Source organism: Pongo abelii, chromosome Y (genome assembly GCF_028885655.2).
Source record: "Pongo abelii isolate AG06213 chromosome Y, NHGRI_mPonAbe1-v2.0_pri, whole genome shotgun sequence".
Taxonomy (NCBI): Eukaryota; Metazoa; Chordata; class Mammalia; order Primates; family Hominidae; genus Pongo; species Pongo abelii.
The window spans coordinates 53,757,467-53,777,569 of record NC_072009.2 but is presented as its reverse complement, the minus strand read 5'-3'; the positions used below and the strand labels follow the sequence as shown (position 1 = coordinate 53,777,569).

At 33.3% G+C, this 20,103-nt stretch overlaps 1 non-coding gene and 1 pseudogene across 1 annotated transcript; both read left to right on the top strand.

The window, feature by feature from the left end:
- Positions 1-207: 207 nt before the first annotated feature.
- Positions 208-367, top strand: LOC129053563 (U1 spliceosomal RNA). The gene has a single exon (XR_008518351.1). It is a non-coding gene; the product is annotated as a U1 spliceosomal RNA (small nuclear RNA).
- Positions 368-17,546: 17,179 nt separating this feature from the next.
- On the top strand, positions 17,547-18,023 carry LOC129053165 (testis-specific XK-related protein, Y-linked-like; annotated as a pseudogene).
- Positions 18,024-20,103: the final 2,080 nt, after the last annotated feature.

Sequence of the window (20,103 nt, the reverse complement as noted above, 5' to 3'; positions counted from 1 at the left end):
TTAGCAGTCATTTCGTTGTTTATCATACTGTTTTTTCTTACAATTTTGTAGAAGCCTGTGTCAGAATTAAGAACTCTTTTAGAAAAGAATAATCATGGATGATTGAAATTAACATTTTAAGCTGATACTGAAAATTATTCTGAATTCTATTACATTTATATTTGTATTTTCTTTCAAAGGCTAATGGAATTCTTAAAAAGAAAATGGATACTTCCCTGCCAGGGGAGACACCATGATCACGAAGGTGGCTTTCCCAAGGAAAGGCAGATCTATTGCACTCTAGATGTGTTGACCCATGAGATTTCCCCAAATGTGGGAAACTCAACTGCATAATTTGTGGAAGTGAAGGACTGTGTTTGTGCTTTCACGTGGGAAAAAAAGAAAGAAAATTGAGTCATTTCGTGTATATAGAAAATTGAAAGAAAACCATAAACTGGAAAGAATTAAATATGCCTACAAAAATTGTTGTCCGCCAGTACAAAACAATAAAACATCAAATTGTTATTTATTAGAAAAATCAAATAGTGCTAGGATGACACTTGCAAATGCTTGAGAACTTTGTCTAGATGAGGTGGCTGAGGGAAGCCCCCAAAGGGCAGCAGATATATCTGGGAAAAAGAGAAGTAATTTTTAAATGCATAAGCCAATGTGTATGTATTAATATTGCCCTTAAAAATATTTATTTTGTGAAATTATTAGCATTGGTTTGTTTGTTCTCAAAAAGCAGTTTCCTTTTGGAAGCAACTTGTGTGAAATGGCCTAAAAATTATGTAGCTAATATAATTCAGAATTTTTCCCTAAATTATAAATCATTTGCAGGAATTGTAAAGATGCTATAGCTGTCAGCTTTCTTGCATTTTTTAAAAGTTTATTCTAACGAAGAAAATAAAATATAAGGTATAAAGTTACTTTTATAATCAAATTGTTGATATTTAAATATTTAGAATTTGGAGCCAGTTGACCATGATGCTTTAGATGGGCATAAGACCTCTCCAACAGAAGATGCTCCATTATATCCTCATTCAATAGGCTTTATGTATCAGCAGGTTAAATAATAATAATAATAATAATTTTCTTTTTCAAAACTCATTTTGATGATTTACTTATATGGTCTTCAATTATTATTTTATAACATATTTTGTAACTTATCAGCTGTGACTGCAAATTAAAAAAAAATTTCTAGGACAGCTTTGGCAAGATGATCGGAGGAAGAATAGTTTAAGTGGGATCATGTTTTATTTTACCCTTGTGATATTTTCTTTGTAATTAGGTGCTACCTTGTCCTAGTTCATAAAAATGTGTGATATTTCAATAAGAGTATAAAGTAATTCATTTAGTCTTTCTTAAAATCCAGTGGCAGTAAAACTTAACAATTTTGCCAGCTTTAATATGAAATTTACCATAAAGAACAAATACTGACCAAAAATATAAATAAAATCCATTTATGAGCACTTCTAAGTTAAAACAAATATTTGTGTTAAAATATTCTGGGAAGATCAGCCACAATGTGAGTAATGCAGATTTCTTGTCTTTTTTCTTCCCTCTTTTCTCTTTTCTTCCCTTCCTTCCTTTTCCATTTCTTTTCCTTCCTACCTTCCTTCCTTTCTTTATTTCTTTCCTTTCCTTCTCCCTTTCTTCTTTTGTTTTATTTGTTCTTTTGATAGTTTCACTCTTGTTGCCTAGGCTGAAGTGCAATGGTTGTGATCTTGGCTCACTACAACTTCCACCTCCCGAGTTCAAGCGATTCTCCTGTATCATCCTCTGAAGTAGCTGGGATTACAGGCATGCATCTGGCTAATTTTGTATTTTTGGTAGAGACAGTGTTTCACTGTGTTAGTTAGGGTGGTCTGGATCTCCTGAGTTCACAGTCCACCCACCTCCGCCTCGGTCTCTCAAACTCCTGGGATTACAAGTGGTGAGTCATTGCACCCGGCCAGGTTAATCATTTAAAGTAACATTCAGCATGACTTCTCATCAAGTTCATGTAGCCAAGGGATGGAATTACCTGAATTACAACAGTTGCCCAGAATAACAGCTGTATTGCTCAGAAACCTTATTTTTTATCACCAGAAAAAATATAAAATGGGGAAAAATGTAAAAAACAAGAAGATTTTAATTATACACGTTCTTCACATTTAATGTTTGATAGTTTAATTTCTTGTTGAGATAAAGAATATGGATATATTTTAATAGAAATTCTAAAATATTAAAACCAATATGCACAATTTTCATATGTCACAATGTGTGAAGCATAGTAGATTATATTTTTGTGCTTGGGGCACTTTTGTGGTAGAATTTATTAAGTGATGCTTCTAAAATTTGGTTTCATCTAATCCCAGTGAACTGCATATTGTCAGAATCCACAGTACCTTGAATCACTATTGTGCCAAGATTTCTGACTGCTTTGCTAGCCAGTCACAATTTTCCTTGAGAGCAGTAAGTCTCCTAGTTTATTTCTATATTATTTTAAAGCTTTTGTTGTTAGATGTAGGGTTTACTGAGGATATAAGCGCCTTCTGATTTTAAATAATTCATATAATTTTTTATTTGACGTAATATCTCAACACCCATTGTTGGAAACAATAGGATATTAAGTGTGTTGCATAGCTTGAGGAACAGCAATTTGTTTGTTCAAATTGGTTAGAATATACTATGTTTTTATCTTTTATAGTACATAAGCAGTAGCATCAACCAGTATGAATGCAACTTGCAGTCTACCTTAGTCGAGACTTATAAATACATCATCAGGGCTACTGATATTTGTACATTGTAATCCAACTATGTTATGGCCCTTCCTAGTTGGCCTATTGTTATTTGCCGTCTATGTTTCTCTTCTGGCCTAGACTTAGATTTTGGAATTTCTGTTCCTTAGAGAGTGTAAGAGAAATATGTGTAGATTAATCTTATCTCTGTATTACTGCTGCATCTCTATAAGTTTGCTACCTCAAGTGAATGCATCATGTTGTCCTGGTTCTAATCACCTCCCAATCATCCTGGAGAGGATTGTTCATCAAATGGAAATCAACATGTCCTTCTTTAATGCACCCCTTAAATTATTACCGACATATTTGTGTAAACAGCTTTCCACATCTAAACTTCTATTTATTTTGAAATCTATAACAAATTATTCATACCTATATTCTCTCTCCTATACAATCAAACTTTAGAACCTATTCCTTCTAACTGTATTTTTTACCCATCAACTAACTCACTTATTTGTTTGCTCAATATCTTTCACAGCCTATAATAATCTGTCATTCTATTTTCTACCCCCATGAGATCAACTTTGTTATTTCTCACATATAAATAAAAAGATGCAATCTTTGTCTTTTATATTTCCTGGCTAATTTCACTTAACATAATGTCCTTTGTATGAAGCCTTTTTCTGAGTAATGTTTAGTCAATGTATTGAGGTTTTTATGAAACTGAAATAATCACTTACATGAAATTTACCTTAACTGTGACCAAAATTCCTTGGGTACATAGGACTGTAGTTTGGAAACAGCTAAATGAACAAAGATGTCTTGAAGCTGTCTTAGGACACTAATATTGTACTCTTTTCTATCTCTTGTCTTACTTAACTTTGGTTTGTCTTCAAATAAATAAAACAATTCTAGTAAATTATCTTGGGTACCAACATTAAAGATCAAAAGAAATCAGTAATGCACTAATTTAACTTTATAAATACAAGGAAAGAGGTTACAAGAAATACCAAAAGTTACTGAATAAGGTGATATACTGTTTATGCTCCTAATTTTCAAAGCACTTAATTTATTTTTTAATTTTTATGATTATTGCTTATTTCAAACACGGACTATTATAACTGAGTTCACAGAGAAGTTATTATAAAAGAGTAATAAAATAATAATATACACTGGACATAATACAGTAAAGTTTGGTCAAGCAGGCAGGAGTAAAGACAAGTGAGTCCTCTGCCATGAGTAACTTTGGGGGAATAAGTACAGTTTGGGGAGTAAGTTAATTAGTCTTTCTAGGATTCAGAATCTTCTTTTGAGAATAATGCATTTTCCAAATTACATAAGATTATTTACATGATTAAATCAGAATTATTAACACTCAATAAATATGCCTATTAACCGTAGTTGTGGAAGGAAGGGGAGCATAGACAGAAGCTCCAAAAGTCAAAACATGTCTGTAGCCATATAGCAAAATATTGTCTGTTTACAAGTATCTGAGAAATTTCTGTATGCTTTTAATTTTGTCTTAGATTTGTGACAAAGAAAGAAACAATATCCACGTCCTGCCCTGGAGAAGCTGATTGCATAGAAAAAGAAACAAGGCAGACATATGTGCCACAGTATGTTGCCGAGACAACATAAAGCAAAAGCAACCAAGTACAAAGGTGAGATATCTAATTTGCAATTTTATATTCTGTCTGTTTCATTTGCTTCTTGCTGGTATGATTAACCATCACTATATGTGTTAAATTCAACACCCTAGGGGGCACACAGGCTATAGTACCGGAACTCACATTACAATTTTTCTTCCAATAGTGGCTGTTAAGAAGTATTGGTGAACATCCCATATGAAGACTCTACTAAAAGTAAAGCTACCACGACTGCAATGTTTGGATGATATAATTTACTGGATCTAGCAAAGAGAAAGAAAGTGTGTGTTTTGTAATCCTATATATGATAAGTGCTGAGAAGCTAGTAGCTAAAAGACAAACTATTTCTGCCCACTGAAAGGAAAAAAAGAAGAAATTGTAGAACCATTTACTACAGTTAAAATATTCTAATTTTTAAATTTAGTTTCTATCAATATCTGTACAGAAAGGTAAAAAAAAAAATAACAATAATAAAGATCTTGAGTATAAACATTACCAAAATTTAGGTATCCCATATTCTCTTATTTGGAGATGTATCCTAAATAGGTGACCTACCACTATGATCTAACTTTTTACCGCTTTATATTCAAATGAATACCTTTCATAGGCAGTTTCATGATAATTCTTAACTAATATTTTTTACAAGTTCACATAACATAATTTGAAGAAGAAATTTGTTTCTTTAGCAGAAAAAGCTCTCATTTGAGAAAAATATAGAGAGAATTTTAGAAAAAGCACAGCTTATGAAACAGATAACATAAATATATCAGTCATAGTATCTCAGAGATTTTAGCCATATTATGAAGAAGATCTTCCCGCATAATTCTTTTAAAGTACAGTAATTTCTGAGAGAAAAATAGTAGCTGCTATCAGAATCTTTGAAGTAATAATAATTAATAATTAGAGTTTACCTAACTGTTCTGCTTCTCATCTTTGAAAACTCATTGTCTATATTTTCACCTATGCATTCAATTGCAAGAATACTGTTTCTGGTGGAAACTATATATATATGTATGTGTGTATATATATATATATATACGTATATATATATATATACGTATATATACGTATATATATACGTATATATATATATACGTATATATACGTATATATATATATATACGTATATATATATACACACACATACACATACACACACATAAATTATATATAATATATAGTTTATACTATATATAGATTTATATATAATATATGGATTTACATAATAATATATTATATAATTATATATTATAAAATATATTATATATAGTGTATATATAATATATTATATGTGGCTGTTGGATCACAGAATTCATGTGAAAATTAGCACCAGTATTTTTGAGTCCCATAAGTTTTTCTGGTGGGTGAGATCTAACAGAGAGCAGATATTCCCACTCAAAAGCTGCTCACAACCTGAGATAAGAAGAAAAAATAATGCTTGTAGTATGAAAATAATTCTATCCACTTGTCTTTTCATCAAGTGACAAATTAATATCAACAACAACTCATTTATCAATACAGCCATCTTTGAAGGAGTATTTTAAATTTTGATATTAATAACAAATCCAGTAACTATACAGATTTTTAACAACAGATCCCTTAGGTTCATATTTTAATGACATTATCTGTTTGTTTTTTAAAAAAATTTGTTTGTTTAAAAAAAATCTTTTGATTATATACATTTACCATGTCAATGCGACTGTAAATAAATTAACAAAAACAAAAGTGTTTTTATAGAGGAAACTCTTCTTTCTACATAGATCCCACAAGACAAATAAAGATCTGACCTTTTAAGCAGTGAGTTTAGCTAGAAAATTCTGCAATGTGCTAGAAAATACACTCACATAGATAAAAACATAAACAAATATAACTTCACATTTTCCAATTAAAGATCAGTACAGAATGTGTTGTGAATTGTATTCTTAAACCTCAGTTTTCTCTTGAAATGAACTAAATTTTGTTATCATTTGTTAATTTACTTATATGACTTCCCACCCTAAGTTTCAATTCTGTGTAAGATTTGAACATTACTACTTACTTTGTTGGACAGAGGTGGATATTTAGAAGTAATACAATGCACTCAAAGTTTCTCTTCTCACATTATGATTTTTAAAGCCATACCTCTCTTAGAATTTAAATAAAATAACATTAAGCAACTTCAAGGCTTGGCTTATTAAAATATTTCTCATGAACACATTTTAAATACAAACATTTTGTACCATTAAATTTGGCTACTTTTTACACTAAGGTTTCAGTGTTTTTTAACATATGATTCAATAAAACTCAGTTTAGTTACCAACACCAAGTATAGGGGAACACTTAAGAAATACATATATTTTTAATTTAATATTGTCTGACATAAATTATTTTAAATATATACCTGATAGCTAATAAAATGGTAAACTAGTTGATCAAAAACAAACTAAAAAAAGAGTTAATTTTTTTCTAAAGGAAAATACACTTTCAAAGTAAACTCTTATTAATGAACAAAAACAGCTTTATAATTTAAAAACTCCCTAAGTATTCCTTTGTCTATATAATATATTGCATTCAAATTCAGGAGTTTGAGACCAGCCTAGCCAACATGGCAAAACTCAGTCTGTACTAAAAATGTCAAAAAAAAAACCAAAAAAACCGCCAGTTAAGCTGGCAGGTGCCTGAGCTACCAGCTACTCAGGAGACTGACTCAGGAGAATTGCTTGAACCTGAGAGGCGGAGGTTGCTGTGAACTGAGATCCTGCCACTCCAGGTTGAGCAACAGAGAAAGATTTAATCACACCCCACTCATGTGCCAAAAATAAAAAATAAATAAATGAGAAAAGATCAAATTAACTGTGAATACATCTGGTATTGTTTATGCCAGTTCACCTGAGCAAAGACAAAATCCATGTACTGATGGAACTTACATTTTTGCTTTAGTGGAAAGTAGTGACAATATCTAGTGATTTTATTTTTATGTAAGAAGGATAAGGATTTTGGGTTCATTTATAAGCAGGTGAATAGCATAAGCTCAAAGGAGATTTGAGCAAACTTCTTGAAACAAAAAGGAGCGGAAAACCGCTGAAGTCACAGTGTATACTGAGGCTCTGAACAAGAAAGAGGATGGTAGAAGAAGATATGAAAAGAGAATAAGAAGAAAATAATATATGGTTTTTTGTGACATTATAAAGACCATGGTTTTAGCTTAGGAAAAAGGGAAGCTGATATTGAATGTTCATAGGTAGAGTTACTTTTTAAGGTAAGGGCAACATTCTATATTTAAATAATAGTGATGGTTTCATAACATTGGGAATATCCTGCAAATCACTGAATGTGTACTTTAAAATGGTTAATTTTATAGTATCTGAGATATAATTCACCTAGTTGTAATAGTAGTGATAGTGTAATACTTGTAATAGTGTAAGGTAGGAGATCAGTAAAGAGGCTGAGTTAATCAGATGAGAAATGTGGATAACCTGTATCTGGGTGATGGCAGGAAGAATAGGGAAAAGTGGTTAGATTCTGGACCTGTTTTAAAAGGAAAACATGCAGAATTTGAGGATCAATAGAAATGAGGAGATGAAAAGAAAAGCATCAAGGATGACCTTACAGTTTTAGGCCTTGGAAACAGGATGTAATTACTATCAGGTTAAATGGGATACACTTGGGGGAAGATGTTTGGAAGAAGCACCAGAATTCAGTGTATAGCCTTGAGATCAAATTGCCTGTTAAACATGAGTATGTGTAATAGAGCCATATATGATTTGGTCTTTGGTAAGAGAGTGGCAGGAGATTACCATTTGGGACTCATAGTACCATTCAGAAATCCATCGTACAGGAAGAGATAACTGGGAGATTGAGAGCAAATTTATCAGAAATAGTTCAAGGAAGAGGGTGAATAAGAAGTAACTTATATTTGGCCAGGCCTGGTGGCTAGCCCCTCCAATGCCAGCATTTTGTGAGCTTGAGGCAGGCAGATGACTTGATCCTAGAATCTCAAGTCAAGGCTGGTATACATGGGAGAGACCCCATTTCTAACAAAATTAGCTAGTCTGTGTGCCTGTATTCACAGTCACCCAGGAGGCTGATGTGGAAATATCACCTGAGCATGGGAGTTTGAGGCTGCAGTGAGTTCTTGATCACACCACTGCACTCCAGCTTGGACAACAGAGGAAGACCCTGTCTCAGTAAACAAACAAACAACAAAGACAATAAATTAAAAATATATATATAATATATATATATAATATTCGGCAAAAAATGTGATTATTTTAAGTATAGTATATTCGGTAGACTGTTGGGGATGGTAAGGTAAGTGGAATTTTCAAGTGAGAGCATATTATCAATGGAAAAAATATTCACCTGAAATTCAATGTAACCTTTTAAATTTAGCAGTTAGGGTGTCACTCATGGCCTTTGAGAAAGGACTGTGACTTCATTGTTGTGGGATAAAACCTGAGACAGAATATGAACTGATGGAAATAAAATAGCTAATAGAAATTCTCTGTTGAAATTAAAAGCAGAGAAAAATGTCAGTACCAAAAGAGACAGTCTCTGCTGTGGATCGTAAAATATGGAGTTTTTATATACGTGAGATAAAGAAATCAGGGCAGTGAAGAAGAGAATAAAAGAAATTATACGAAAGAGGAAAAAATCAATCACATTGATGGATTGGGTCCAGGAGGATGTATTTTAAAATATGATAAAGGTTTTGTCTTTGAATAAATACATGCATATAGTTAAAGGTGTGATTTAGATCAGAATAACAAACAACAGAAGTTGAGGAATTTAATACTCTACTTTAAAACTTAACAAATTGGAGGAAAGGATGTTTATGGTAAGTTATGAGAATAAAAGCAATGCAAAGAAAGTTCAGGAAATGAACATCTTATAAAATAAAAATAAAATAGATAACTTCTTGATTCTTCCCTCCCTCTTTTTTAAACTACTACGTCTATTTTCCCATTGATATTTTAACAAATGACCACCATCTTCTGGGGAAATACTATGTTGTCTCTCTGGTAATTTGCATTGTATTCTTACACATTTCATGTCTTTTTATTATATTAACAGAATTTTTAGTCAGAAAAGTTTTCTGTCTAAATTCCATTCCAATATTTACTTGATTTAAAAGTACTGTTGCCTTTTGTCTTCCTTCCTATTCATTTTTGTTGAATATTGCTTCCCACCCATAATGACTAATTGACCTTCACAAAATTTCTCTGATAGTTTGTCTAGAAAGAACCTATTATGACCTGCTTCATACGGCCCCCCAACAAAATAGAATTTACATGTTCTATAACCATGCAAAGTCTAGATTTCCATTCTATTTAAATTGAAACTTTACTTGATTAATAACTTCAGTGCATCAAGCCAAGAAACAGTATTTTAAATGCAAAATGACTAACATCTAACAAGTGGAACTTAAAAGACTCACTGTTTTGTATTCCTTTCCAAATAAGAAATATCTGCTAGATAGTTTTCTTAGTGTCATGGTTGGATTTGGCTTAGAACTTGTGCCGTTTTTTTTTTTAGTCAATGTCGGCGGCAAACATTGGCTGCAGAGCACAAAAAGAAAACTTATGAGAAATATATCCCTTTCTTCTTACTACTTGAATACAGGAGTATCATCTTGGTGTTAAGAGGTAGTTTAGACCTCATAGAAGGTTTATTGTCTATTTCCTTGAAACAATGTTTGCTGAAGAAATAATATGTCAAGTTATTTGACATATTGACTAAATTATGTCAAATGCTTAAATTGACTGCATTATGTCAAGTCGTGGTTCACTATTTCCTAAACCAGATATATGTATTTGTATTGTGATTAGGGATCCATATTTACCTTTTTACATTTTCCATGTATAGTGAATTATACAGAATCTTGTTTTCTTCTCTTTGGATTTGATATGGAAATATACTGGATTCACTGACAAGAAGTGTTTGAATTAGCAGCATGCTGAGAATGGACACCATGTTTGCAGAGACTGATAAACAAATTACAGGAGGAGTTTTATCTTTGGAAGAAAAATTGGTCCTTGGGCCCAGACCCCATATGAGCTTTGCTTCCTAATGTTTTCCAGCAAAGACTTTAGAAGAAATAAATCTGCATTACTTTTTTTGGCACGTTCTTCCTTTAGGACCTACAGTGATGTAAGTGACACAAATATCTCTCACTCTGTTTCCAACAAGTGAATAGAATACATATAGTTCACTAACAAGATTAAGGATGGGGTAATCATCATTCCTCTAAGTGAAATGCATCCCTGTTCAGTTTTATTTAGCTTTCACAATTTTGAAAATTTTCCTATTCAATTTTTATCAGTCATAAGATAATAGTTTTTAAAAAATGAAAATGGGATTTAGTTAGTGGTTTTTTCTGCTCCCTTTAATATTATTCTCATTCAGCCTAATGGGCATTCTAAATAGTAATGAGGGATACGAATATAACCTTAAATTAAGGAATGAGGGTAGAGTGAGAGAGAAGAGAGTATGGCTCAAAAATAATCTCACAAGTTTTATTTGCCAACTCATGTGATTTAACATGTTAGTGGTAGATTTTCTAGTCATCCTAAATTTGGAGCTGTGACTTGGAATATCAAAATTAGCTAAACAATTCATTTCCATATGATTTCTGTCTACTACTATACTGATTTTCACGAGTACTATAAATTTTCTGAGAACTAATTCCATTCAGATCTGCATTTAGACTTCCAAGACACTAGAATGTATAAAAAATATGTACGTTTTATAGAATAAGGAGTCACTGGGGATAAGTGTTACTTTTCTTTGAAAGGTAAGTGCAGAAGTTTATAAACACTTGCAAAAGTGTGCAATCTCATGATTTAATCTTCTATGCAAATAAAAATTAGTAATTGCTAGGGCAATTGGTGACACTAGCAGGGCAATAAACACTCCTGCAAAGCCAAAGAATTAATACCAGTGATAATGGCTGAAGTGATTTTGGGCCATACTCTGGAGATAATTTAAGTTTAATTGACTGAATCTCCTGAAATAAAAGGATTTAGGCAGAAGGAACAAAAAAATGAACAACACATTAGCCAGAAAACTCAACAGATAAATAAAACACCTGAAAATATTAGAACCAATAAATCCCGATGTAGTAAAAACACACCTAGTTGTGTTGCTGTAGTTGTTGTTGTTTGGAGACAGTGTCTGTCACCCAAGCTGGAGTGCAGTGGTATGATCTCACTTCCCAGCAACCTTCAACTCCCAAGTTCAAGAGGTTCTCTTGCCTGAGCCTCCCAAATAGCTGGGGCCACAGGCACACACCAACAAGCCCAGCTCATTTTTGTGTTTTTAGTAGAGATGGCATTTCACTATATTGGCCGGGATGGTCTCAAGCTCCTGACCTCGTGATCCACCCACATGGGCCTCCCAGTGTTGGGATTACAGGCATGTGCCATCGTGCCTGGCAAATTTCTTCTTTGTTACAAGGTTAATTTAAGAAATTTTATACATTTCTTAAATTTGTTGCAATAGGCTGAGCATGGTGGCTCACACCTCTAATCCCAGCACTTTTAAAGGCCAAGTCATGCAGATCATCTGAGGGTGGCAGTTCGAGGCCAGCTTAGATGACATGGTGAAACCACCCCTACTACAAATACAAAAGTAGCTGGGAGTGGTGGTATGCCCCTGTAATCCCAGCTACTTAGGAGGTTGAGGCAGTACAATCACTTGAACCTGGAAGGTAGAGGTTGCAATTCCGTGATGATGAGAAATGTTGAGATATTTATATATAGTGTGTGTGCACACACAGCTACAGACACACACACACACACACTACACCTGTTAGCTGTGTATATGTATTCTTTGGTAAAGAGAAGATACTTATTTTTAATTGGGTTATTATTTTCTTGTTCTTTTGAATCTGTTTTTCTTTCCTTGTACATTTTGATTAACCCCTTGTCTGATGGACAGTTTGCAAATATTTGCTCTCATTATATTAGTCTGGTGATTTATTTTATTTTATTTTTATTTTTTTCTGTAAGGAATTTTTGTAGTATCGTATAACCTCATTTTTCTGTTTGTGCATTTTTTTTTTGCTTGTGTTGTTGAAGTCTTATCCAAAAAATATTCTTGCCAAGACCAAGTTCATTAAATGCGTCTTGTGATTTATTCTACTTGTTTCACAGATTGGTGTTGTCATTACATCTTTAATTTTAAATGTTTTTAAATATATATTCTTATAGGTCAGGTCTCACTATATTACCTGGTGTAGACTGCAATGGCATAAGTGTTTCATTCTATAGTTTGAACAGTTAGGCTCAGGTGATCCTCCCTGCTGAGACCCCTGAGTAGCTTAAATTATAGAGGCACACCACAGCACTAGGCTTTTTAATCCATTTGAGTTAATTTTTGTATTCGATGAGAGACAGAGTTCTAATTATGTTCTTCTGCATGTAGTTGTCTCATTTTCCCAGCACCACTAATTGAACAGACTGACATTTCCTCATTTTGTTTTCTTGGCATCTCTGCAGAATATCAATTGGCTATACAGGTGCAGATTTATTTTTGCTCAGTGTTATCTATTGTATTGATTTATAGCATTGTGACATCCCAGTTCCGTGGATTCAATCCCCAACCCCATTGACATCTTCGGGATAGCTTTGGCTATTCATGGTTTTATTTTTGTGGTTTCATATTTATTTAGGATTTTTTTCAATTTCTGTGAAAAATGTCATTGGTGTTTTGATAGAAACTGCACTCAACTTGTGCACTTCTTTGGATCATATAAACATTTTAACCATATTGCTTTTTCCAGTCAATGAACATAAATATATTTCCACTTATTTATGTCATTTTAACATTTTGTTAGTGTTTCATAGATTTCAGAATGCAGATTTTTTTTATCTCCTTGGTTAAATTTACTCCATTTTATCCCCCATACTTATTGTGAATGAGATTGTGTTCTTAATTGTTTGTTTTTTGATATTTTGCTGTTAGTGTGTAGAAATGCTATGCAACTTCATATGTTGATTTTGTAAGCTGAGACTTTACTGACCTTCTGTATTAGTTCTAACTACTTTTTAGTTGTGTCTTTAAGGATTTCCATAGTATGTCATTAGCATATATGGACAACTTTACTTATTCCTGTCTAATTTGGGTAAGTTTTCTTACTTTCTTTTGTCTAATTTTCTGGCTAAGGACTCTTATTGTTACATTAATAGAAGTAGTGAAAATGAACATCCTGGTCTTCCTTCAGATCTTCACAGAAAAGCTTTCACCTTTTAATTCCCTTTGAGTGTGATATTAGCTAAGGGTTTGTATATATGGCATTATCTGGTTATTTGGGTCTATGTCTTTTGTTGTGTTGAGTTACAGTTGCTCCACGCATAATTTGTTAAGAGATTTTATTGAGAAAATGTTGAATTTTGTCAATTTTTTTTTCACTTATTGAAATGACTGCATGGATTTTGTTCTTTATTTTGTTGATATAATGTATGACATTTAATGATTCTAGTGTATTAAACCATTCCTGCATCCCTGTAATCTCACTTGATCACAGTGAATGATTTTCTAAATGGTCATTATAAGTAATTTTCCCAGTATTTTATTGAGGATTTTTACATTACGTTTATCAGATATAATGGCCTATAGTTTTCTCCTTTTTCTTGTATCCTTGTCTGGTTTTGTAATCAGCATAATGCCATCCCGATGAAATGAGTTGGAACAGTTCCCATATCTTCCTTTTTGTTTTATGTTTTGACTAGGTTAAAAAAAAAGTGGCAGTAGTTTCTTTTTGTGTTAGGTAGAATGCAGCAGTGAATACATCAGGTCCTGGGCTTCTTTTTAATAGGTGACCTTTTATTGCTGATTTGATTTCTTACTATTAATTTGTTTCTGGATATCAGTGATGGTATCTCTTTTATGGCTCTGATTTCCTTTATTAGGGACTTTGTTTTCTTTTTTGTTTTTTTTTTATTTTTGAGTTTAGATTTTTATTTTCTAATTCCTTCATTGAAACATCAAGTTGTGTATTTGATATCTTCTTGTAGTTGAAGGCATTTATTGTCATAACTTCCCTCTTAAAACTGCTTTGGTTGAATCTCATAGGTTTTGGTGTGCTGTGTTTCTATTTTTGTCTCAAGAAATATGGTGTTTTCTCTTTAATGTCTTCACTGACTTATTGGTTATTCAGGAGCATGTTTAATTTTAATATACTTATGAATTATGATTTCAGAAGAGATACTTGATATGACTTTGATCTTTCCAAATTCATTAAGATGTGATTTTTTACCTAATGTGTGACATATGCTGGAAGATGTCTCATGTATGCAGTGGAGAAAAATGTTTATTCTATAGCTCTTGGATGGATAGTTCAATAACTGTTTTTAGCATTTTCTCTACATCACATTTTCATCCAATGTTTACTTATTAAATTATGTCTGCATTATCTATTCATTGCTGAAAGTAAGGTGCTGAAGGTTTCTAGTATTATCTTGCATTTTTTTCTTCCTGTGGATCTATTAACATTTGTATTATGTATATGCATATATTACTCATATAGATGAATTCCTGGTATAGTATGTTATTTTTTTTCTCCTGCTTAATTCTGTATCGTTTCTTTGTCTTTGATGTTTAGTGGCTTGATAATATTAAATCATGGGGATCTTTTTATAGCAATTGAATGCGATTGTAAGCCTTCGACATTCCTATAGCAGAATATTTATATTTTATTTGTTTGAAAGGCTTCTGTTATTATTTCTTCAAATAAGCTTTGTACTCTTTTTTTATTTTTTCTGGGATGCAGGTTTGCTCTTGTCTCTCAGGTTGGAGTGCAATGGTGGGATTGTGGCTCACTGCAACATCGGCTTCCTGGGTTCCAGTGATTCTCCTGGGTTCCAGTGATTCTCCTGACTCAGCTTTCTGAGTAGCTGGGATTACAGATGTCCAACAATACACCCGGCTAATTTTTCTTTAATGATAGATAAACGGTTTCACCATATTGTCCAGGCTACTCTCAAGCTCCTGATAACATATGATCCACCCACCTTGGACCCCAATGTGCTGAGGATATAGGCATGAGCCATCACACCCAGCTCTACCACACTCTTCAATGCCACTGTCTGATATATTTGCTCTTTGGAGGTTATCCCATTAATCTTATGAATCTTATTTATGTTTTCTTCTCTGACTGTACATTTTAAATTGACCTGTCTTTGAGTTTTGATGCTTGACCACTTCTATAGTCACTGCTGTCAATTGCATTTTTTATATTGTTGTGTTTTATTCTTCAAGATTTCTGTTTGTTTTTTCCTCCCATTTTTTAATCTCACCTGTAAGTTTCTCTGATAAAATTCAGAGTTCTCTGTGTTTTGCTGAAGTTCACTGCATTGTCTTAAAACAAGCATTTTGAATTTCTTGTCAGGCCATGTGTCCATGCCCATTTCTTTTGGGTCAGTCACCAACAGCCCTTTATTTTGACCACTTGATGACATCATATTTCTCTCATTGATCCTAATGCTTGTGACTATGCATCAATGTCTATGCAGTGATGTAGGTGCCTAATTCAGTGTTTGTAGTTTGTCTTTGTTTGGAGGCTTTCTTCCACAGTAAGGCTGTCCAGAGATTCAGGGCAAGGAGAAGAAGGAAATTAAGGTCTTTAAGTCTATGATAACTTCAGCCCTGGTAGCATGAAGGGAAACATTAATGAGCAGACTTTCATGGCTGGAGTAATTTGACCGACAATGTTGACTCAGTGCAAGGTTGCACCTGCATCACACAGTTGAGCACTGGGTGCACTCAAGGCCTGTAGCTTCCATGGTCTCCCCTCTGACCTTTATTTGGTGCCTGAGGTTACTGTAGTCAATCAGCAGGAATATTGACTGGAACTCAGCTCCATTCTGCTGAGGTCATAGTTTCTTATCTGTTGCCAGCGTTGGTCTACATGATTACCCCTGGGTATCAACCTCATAAAGTGCTGGGGTAAGGGGACAGGCAAATAAAAGTCCCAAGGCAAAATGTACTATGCCTACTTCCTTTGCCCAGGCAAGCCTCTCACCTCCACCTCCTGAATAGTTGAGACTACAGGAAAGTGCCACCATGGCTGGCTGACATTTTTGGTGTTTTGTTGTTGTTTTTCTTGGGCTCAAGTGATCTACTCACCTCAGCATGATAAAGTGCTAGGGTTACAGGTTTGAGTCACCACACCCAGCTAAAATTTACTTTCTAAAATTTAACTTTTAGGTCATTTCTTTTTTTCAGTCTTATTTCTCATAAATGCAGTTAAGAATGTTATTGCTTTAGAGTTTCTCTTTGGGTATTCCTGAAGGAATAAATGGACTCTTGATATTCATTTTCTAAATAGTGTTAGAAAATGAACAATTACTTTAGATGAGTAAAGACTATTTGGCCTCTTTTTGTTTTCTGACTTCATTTCATTGTGTATGAAGACTGTGTTATTTTAACCCTCCTGTATACATGAAATGAATTTCTACTTTTTCAACTGAATGTAGTAGAAGATTGTTTAAACTGATTATTCAACTACTACATAATTTTGGTTTTCTTCCTTGTGCATATTAGTCTAGTTATTGGGATAACAATGTCAAAATTAAATTAATTTTCATCTTAAAAAGTTTCTGATAAAATTACCTAAATACACACAAACAAAAACATGCCCACACATATCACTTAATTTCTAAAACTTTTAATTTTTCTGCTTCTCTAGCACCTTGTATTCCATCACTCAGCAAAATCTGGCAGCACCACTTCCAGAATTTACTTGGACTCCACAGATTATTTCTGATTTCCTGTTATCACCATTACACTGTAATTTCCTACTTTACACTCTAACTTTCCATAAAAAAGAAACTACCTTTTCAATATCTAGTTCAGGTAATTTTATTTGTTCTTAATTGAGACTTCTTTCTAGGTGCTGTCACACCTTATAGCATCAGATATGAATGTCTCTATCCAATTTCCTGTGTTCCAGTTATTTTATTTTGAGGGAATGTGTATATAGATTTATAAATTTGGGTATGTGTGTATTCACTTATTATTTGTTTTTCCCAGGTGTAATATATGTTTTGCATGCAGATATTTACTAAATCCCTGATAATGGAAAGATAACAGTTTTTTTTTTCCTTTTTGTAAGTAAATTATTTTCTGAAGGAGGTGGGTTGGGAGAAATATATCTTAACATGGCAAGTTTAAAAGAGAAAGTGGCCATTACTAATGAAAATTATTCTCTAACATTTACATGTTTATCTTTAATAGCATTGCTGATGCATATTCCCTCTTCTCAGTTGTGTAAGTGCCATTCACTGCAATATACTGGCCATCCACACTGTCAACGACTTTGCTGCCATTAAGCTACAGGTGATAAAATTCATCTATATCTTGATATGGCATTCCTTGGTGATTATCTCACATGTAGAGACTGTCATTTTTCCCTGCATCTCTGAAACAGGGGAGCTTACATTTTCTATTAATCACATATTTTGTGTTATTGTTGACACCATGGCTGGAGTTTTGGAAAAGTGGAGCTCATCTTCCTAGCAACACAGAAAATAATTCCAGCTTGGTGGGTAACTATGGATGCTTATCTTAATCATGCTAGTATATGCTGCCATCAATTCTCCTGCTGGTCAGCAGTGAAACTGCAGCTGTCAAATCAGGAATTGATAAGAGGCCAACGTGGGCCATACAATCCTACACTACAGTTTTCAGTTTTTAGAAAATGTGATAATAATAGTGATATTTAGATACTCTGGAGGAAACACTTTACTGAAGTCTTGCGACTAAATAACTGCTGTGTAGCTCATCATAACCTACATAGTAGCCATTGGCTTTATGCTCCTCTTCTGTCAGTATTTGCAACCAATGTGGTCAGTCAAAGTATTGCCAGGAGATACTGAAAATCATCCAGAAGCACTGTGATATAGTGTAAGCATCTGGAGAAAATTCCATTAAAATAATAAATGTAAGCAGCTGAGGAATTACTATCACTCATGGAGAAGGGTTAGATATTTTCAATAAATGAGTATGCTATATCCATATATACTTTCACAGAAGAAAGAGAAAAGAGGGTGAGTGTGACTTTATAAAGATACTCATAAAAAATTATAAACAACAAAATCTTAGAAGTAGTTTCAAATAAAATTGACTTTTCTAATGTGACTATGCATTAATAATTTTTGTTTTCTTAAATATAATTGTACAACTTATTAAACAAAACAAAATCCAAACTCCATCTGGCTCCAAAAACTAAGCAGAAAAAATAACCATAATACATTTTTCACCTAGTACATTTTTGGAACTTATACCTTTAATTTCATAAGTGTTTGTAATATAGCATATAGATTATCAGTGAACATTTTCTTTTCACACTTTTCCCTCTGTGGTGCAGAAACACTTCAGTTTGATGTAATGTGATCCAATTGTTTTTTGTTGTGCTTTTGTAGTCTGTGCTTTTGGGGTCATAGAATTGAGTTTTCAAAAATACAATTAAATTAAAAATAAGAATTACCACATAATCCAGTTACTCTACTTCCAAATATGTACTCAAAGGATGTAAAATTAGCATGTCAATGAGATATCTGCACTTCTGTATTCATCTCAGCATTATTCATAACAGCCAAGATACGGTAACAACCCAAGTGCTCATCAATGCAGCAACAGATAAAGTGTGGCACATATACAGAAGGAGATATACTATACAGCCTTAAAAAAAGGAGAAAGATATTTTATTTATTTGTGATCAAATGAATGGAATTGGAAGATATTTTGCTCAGTGAAATAAGAGAGGCATAGAAAGACAAGTATACAATGATCACAATTATATGTAAAATCTAAAAAAGTTGAACTCATTCAAACTGTGAATATGACAGATGTGGTGGCTCATGCCTGTCACTCCAGCACTATGGGAGGATGAGGTGATTGGATAACTTGAGGTCAGAAGTTTGAGGCCACAGTGAGCCATAGTTGTGTCACTGTACTTCAGCCTGGGCAATGCAGCAAGGCCCTGACTCTTTCTACAAACACACAAAAAGTAGTCAGAGATTGGAGTGTGTGGTGGTGATGGGAGTGGATAGAGAAAGGGGAGGTGTTCATCAAATGACAACAAATTTCAGTGAGACAGGAAGAAGTTCTGGTGATCCTTTGCACCGAATGGTGATCACAGTTAATAAATGTCAACTTCAAAATTGTTTAATAAAAGAAGGTCAGGCATGGTGGCTCATGTCTGAAATCCCAGCACTTTGAGTGGCCATAGAGGGAGGATCATTAGAGGTCAGGAGTTCCAGACCAGCCTGGCCAACACGATGAAACACTGTCTCTACTGAAAATATAAGAATTAGCCAGGTTTGGTTGCATGCACTTCTCACCCCAGCTACTCAAATGGCTGAGGCAAGACAATAACTTGAACTCCGGAGGTGGCAGTTGAAATGAACTGAGTTTGCACCAGTGCACTCAAGTCTGGGCAACAGGAGCAAAACTCTATCTCAAAAATGCAGATTGTTTAAAAATTAGAATTTACATATTCTTACCACAAAGAAAGAAATGGTATGTATGTGAGGTAATGGATATGGTAAATAACCCAATATAATTATTTTGCAATATATACATGCATTATAAAATCACTTTGTGTCCCATAAATATTTATATTTCTTCATCTAAAATACAAATTTTAAAAGAATGACAGTTAAAATAAACTTGGCTTAATATATATAGATAGTAATATATGCTAAAGTTTTCTTCTATTTTGAATATTTGGCTTCTGTTATTTCTTGAGGAAACAATAACCATGGGAAGGGACG